Genomic DNA, 6,124 nt, shown 5'->3' on the forward strand with positions numbered 1-6,124 from the left:
CTATCCACTGTCATGGATACTTACAACATATTCACTAGAATACTTGACTTATGAAATAGGCGAGAAATGTTCACTACGTTCATGGAATTTTTGTGATTTTTTTTTGTTTTTCTTAGAAATTATTTCGCATAACTAAATAAAGTTGGAAAACATCCTCAGTTTTTGTGTTGGGTCCAAAATTGACTTTATTGTTTCGCAAAAAGAAAGAATTTTATTGCTTAAACTGGTACTGAATTCATTGGGATGAACTGTTTTTCATAACACAGTGCAACACATAATTGCGGGCATAAGTTTTGAGTATCGCTGCTGAAAGTACTTACCAAAACTAGAAATTCTGCATCATTCGTTTTGTCAACTTGGCTCAGATTTTCATTTTATAAAATCGTGTATTTTTTGCTCAAATCAAAGTAAACACAGTAAACACATGACTTCTTTTGGCCAAATGTCCACCAAACGCTTAAAAATTGGTCCAAAACTCGAAATTTCCCTACAAATTAGAGATTTTTTCCACTAAAAACAAGTCCATATTATCTGCAAAGACACCTTGACGAAAATTCAAGCAAAAAATGTGGATATATAGAAAGATATATAGATATTTGCATGTAATAGGCCAAAATTCTCAACAAATTTACCATTTTATTTTAATTAAGCAAAGAAATGAATTTTATTTTGATTTTACATGGAATTGGATGTCGTGTTTGTTTTTTCATGTTCAAACAATATCATGTTATAGCCTGTTGACGCCTAAAGACTGAATCCAACCAGATGTAGAAGTGTCATAGCTTGTATGAGATGGGCATCGATGAAATTGGAATGTCAGACCATCTTCTACTTCAACTGTTGGTTTCCACGTTGCTTTGTAATACGAATTTCCAACTCCCATGAGCACTGCAAAACGAATTTCATACATAACATGTGGTTTGATCGTAATCGGTTGCAATAAAGACACTTTCAATCTATCTATATCCTTAGTTTTTGATGAGCCCTCGTACAAAACCTTCTTCGAGAAATCGCTGTTGATTTCTGCAATTGTTACGTTCACAGCATCGTTCTGTTGATTGATACAATGCATATTGACTGTCGGAGCAGAGTACATTTCTCCCAATAATACTGTTTGATTTGACGTGAACCAAACGACTTCTGAGCCCGTGAGGGTTGTTAGTGTATTCACAGCTTGTCGTTGTCACACAAAAATGTTATTTTCATTAAATGTGAAGCATCGAGGATTGTGATTGAATATTTTCGCTTCGCACTCCTTTGCCGATAAAGAAAGCATAATATCTTCGAATTCTTCCGATGTGAGAAGTCCTTTGTTCAACATCACGGAGGACGATAGTCCGACAAGTGACGCTCCAACAACTGTGCATTTCAGGCCAAATATCATAAATGCCAGTTTTTGCGTCACGAGTATATAGGGGAGATGGGCGTAATCTGGGACACTTTTTTTCAAATAGGCGGAACTCGGGTGCTATTGAAGGAAATTGAAAAAATTTATATACCGTAGAAAAGGTATTGTTTAAAGGTAACTTTTGGCAAACTTCATTTTTTTCTGCCCCGTCTGGGGTGGATGGGGCGCCAATTTTCCGAAGGGCTTACCCTTGCGGGTAATCTGGGACAGCCACCATTTTGTATGTTTTTCAGCAAAATATCTCAATATTTGTTGGTATTTCATGTATAATTCGAAAAATTCATCTATTTCAAACAATTTCCGACTGTTTTTATCTACTTTCACTGGCAATTTATTTCGAAAAGTAGGAAGCAATGGCATTATACTGAATGAAGGGAAAAAATGCATTACCGGTTTTTGGAAAAATAAAGAAATGACGATGCGCAGTATCTTATTAGAGTCGCGATAGTCTCTCGGTATTCCGGTAATATTTGATACCACCTAGCTGTAATAATCATAATTTTGGTTCACTGGACATTGCTGTTTCACCCGATTTCAACGTCGATTCTTCTAATGACGTCTTTTTGGTACAAATTTATAGATATGTACCTATAAAACTACAACAAACATTCAAAATCGTCATTAAATTTAAAGATAAACACTATTTGTATGCCTTAGATATGGCATGAAATGCATAAAATGCAAAAATAAACTGTCCCACTTTACCCCCAGTTACCAAATTTCACGCCACATATGAAAAAAATTTCAATAGCCAGAAATAATTAAAATTACTTATTATTACGTGAAAGCACTCGACTTTAGCTACAAATTATACTTGCCATCAATTCATGTACGCTCAAAAATGAATGAGATATTCACGTTTCTATGGAGAGAAAAAATTGTTGCTTGAAGTGGCAAAAACACAAACCGTGCTCTGGCGCAGCGTGTATCAGACTGAGAAGAGAGTCTGTGCACGTCAAATGATCGCCACACTAATGCACATTTGCGTTTATTATCGTTTTGATGTTTGGTGTTGCCCATCGCAAAAAAAGGGGGTGTCCCAGATTACCCCCTGTCCCACTTTACCCCTCTTCCCCTATACAGTAAGTATGCTATTTTCTCATGGCACTATTTGGGCCCCGGCATGTTAGGAACCGTTGGAAAGGTCTTGGCCCAAATGGTCGGAAACACCATATCCCCCATGCCTAAAGTATGGTCTAGACAAAAATATAGTGGTTGGAAAATTTCGATAATCCCACAAAAGGGGTACCCAGGGGGTAGTATCCAAGAAAAGCTCCACCTCGCCACCTTTCCAACGCCGTTTCAAGCGCTCCGATTGGTCCAAAAACGAAAAAGTTATGGGCATTGGCAGTTTGACCATGGTTTTCTATGAAAGTATTGATTTGGATGTGCGTCCGTGTGTCCGGAAACTTTTTTGACCCCCACAGATTCCGGTGCCGATATGCCTAAGCTGTAGCTGGTGTCGGACCACATCGAAACCCGTCCTCAGATTGACATTTGCATAACAGGAGCGCTGGCTATGGCTTCACTAGCCTGCATGTACAGTAGAATCTCGGAAAAATTAATCAAAATGTTCCAGAGGTGATTAACTTTTCTGAATTAATAACTTTTCTGGACATTTTTCAAAATTGATACAAATTGCATGGTTCAACGATATTTGGTTCAAATTTTATTATATTGGCACATTTTCATCAGTTTAAATCAAAAAGTAAAAATAAGTGTCAATAAAAATCGAGAATTTCAATCCGTTTCTTCTTAATTTTCGATATGGCTGCTTCAGATACACCATATTCTGGAGCCAATCGTTCTCCGTGAATACCACCGTCGGTTTTTTTCAAAATTTCATCATTTTGCTCAAAATTTAATCTGGCTTTTACTGGTTTATTCACTTTTTTCAACATTTCAATCGACAAAACGAATAAGAGCTACGTAGAGCGAATGCAACTCACTGAGTCTATTGTTTATACCGGCTAACTCGTACACAACAAAGGCTACTGTCAGCTGTTATTGTTTGTCAATACATTTATAAAAAGAAAGGATCAGCATTGTTTGTCAATACATTTATAAAAAGAAAGGATCAGCATTGTTTGTCAATACATTTATAAAAAGAAAGGATTAGTAGAACACAAATACACAGCGAACAGGCACTTACCTGAAACGCCGATCAACGCACGACATATTTTCTTCGTTTTGTATTGTTGGTTTGCATTGCAAAACTACTGAATCGCGTGTAAAATGTACACACGCTCTAAAAAGTTAAGCAAATAATTAACTTTTTAAGGCGTTCAATGGGAGCTCAACGTCGCTTAACTTATCTGGACAATTAACTTTTCCGAGATTCTACTGTATACGATTTTTTCAAGTATTTATCGCACACTAGATCAACTCAGACGCCCATCGGGCAAAGTCAGCTCGTAATTATTTGAGAATAACTTCAAAAAGTTCCATACATACACCACAGGCCATAAGTTTGGATACCCCTATGAAACGTTTGTTTCTACGTTTTTTGAACATTTTCACTTGAAATTTAGTATTGGATATGAAAATATATCGAAATTCTGACCGAATGGATGATTTGGAAGATAAAATTTGGTCGGCCTATGGCCATCTTTTGGCCTTTGACCTGTGGGAGCCAAAATCGAAGTCTAAAACGGGCCATCGGATTAAAAAGTTATATACGCCATTGGAAAGGTCTTGAAAAGTAGATGTGATTTTTGGTATTAAACATCAAAATCGGCCGGCGTTTGGCCAAGATATGGCCGTTTGTAATTTTTGGCCGAAATCTTCAATCAACCATATCTTGGCCAAAAGCTGGCCGATTTTGATGTTTAATACCAAAAATGATACGTACTCTCCGAGACCTTTCCAACGACGTATAGCATGTTGAAATTGGACAAGCGGTTTGAAATTTAAAAATTTTGGGCCATATTCATTCATAGGGGTATCCAAACTTATGGCCTGTGGTGTACATGCCAATGTTTATGTGATATAAAAGAAAAAAGTCGATTTTTATGAAAAATCGACCCCCTTAAATTTCACACCAAACGCGATTTCTCAAAAATCAGCCCGACAATCTTTTACCAAAAACTGAGCGTTTGTAGTCGGCTACCATACCAACAAAATGGCATATGCCACATATCCGGGAAAATTCGTATTTCGAAGTTCTGGGCATAGGCAATTCATCAATGAACGGAATTTGTATGAAGAGTCGCATTCTACGATGAAATTGCTGCCAAAAATACGCATTTACTGGCTGAAAAAGGCTCACGAAAGGCCATATTCGCTCAAATTTTCGACGAACAATCGATTATAAGTGGTTGGATTGAAGTGAATTTTTCAACTTGCACTTTTTGCACTGAAAATGATATTTTTGTTCGAAAAACACGTGAAATACACCTCTGACGTCGTTTTGGTCTTAGAAAACTGCTATTTTCTCGTGAAATAAATGGGAGTCTACCAACACCTAAATACCCACTTCGTTGTCATTTTGGTCATAAATCGGCATTTTTGCATCTGAATGTATGAAATTGAACTTTTGTTCGGGGGATACATAAAAGATGCACTTTCCAGAGCTTTGGTTGTTGGAAATTAATATGTTTCAATGAAGTAATGGGTCTAAAATTACTTCAACACTCTTTTAATGGATATTTTGAAATTTAATCACATTTTACAATGTCCAATAAGGGGAAAATGGGACTTTTTTTAATGAAAGTGGAAATTTGCTATTCACAAAACTTTTGAATATTTACATTGAATTTGCAGTTTAATGCTCGTGATCTAATTGGATTATTTTTCAAACGATAGTGAAGGTAGTGAAGGACTGAATGTAAACATCTGGCATTTTTTTATGCGATCCATATGATGTGGAACGCAAAATTATCCGCACGTGCACAGGTGGAATTGTAATTCCACCAATTGTTTGACATTGTTTTCTTGAAAAATGTTCGCGTTAATATTTTGTGCGCTTGAATTAGAATTGTCTTTGTATGTGGATTAAATAATATCATTAATGTATTGCTGATGTGACCATACTCGAAAGGTATATAATATGCGTTCGATTCGTATGTCCATCAAACAGTTCGTCAATTCTTATCAGTTGATGCGTTTACAGTAGACTTTTGATATTTCGAAGCTGAAAAAATGCTGAGTCGAAGATCCTTCACACTGCTGCTCATTGGCTTGGTGGTATCCCAGGTGAGTCGACAATTTTAGTCAATTTTTTGTAATTTTAATGTTGCTTGGAATTTTTGGATCGAATCTTTTACATTTGATTCTTTTTGTGGACAATTTGTGATAATTTTTTCGAAACTCATTTCATTAATGAAAAAATGTCCATTTTAAAGTTTTTCAATTGAAAAAAAATCTTCCACTACAAAAGTAATGTCCATTGGAATCTTTTACTCGAATGAAAAACAGTTGAAAACCATTACAATCTCATCCATTGTTCCATTTCAATTTAATCACTTCGTTTCATTTCCACAGTTCCTGATCGTAGATGTGAGTGGAAACGGTAAGATTGAAGCTCCATTTCTTTATCAAGTTTCCCTCACACAGCACACTGCGTCACTGTATGCAACATTTTCTTCCGATTCACTTCACTGATCTTCTATTTTTTCAACTTTTAGTAAACGGAAAAGACATAAATGGAATGGCAGCTCTGCATAGAGCTGCTCAGACTGGTAATTTCGACTATTTGTGTTTTTAAAAAATGCTTTG

The sequence above is a fragment of the Sitodiplosis mosellana genome, unplaced genomic scaffold, assembly GCF_009176505.1.
Source record: "Sitodiplosis mosellana isolate CC-2019 unplaced genomic scaffold, AAFC_SMos_1.0 Smas_scaffold_6102, whole genome shotgun sequence".
NCBI classification, from domain to species: domain Eukaryota; kingdom Metazoa; phylum Arthropoda; class Insecta; order Diptera; family Cecidomyiidae; genus Sitodiplosis; species Sitodiplosis mosellana.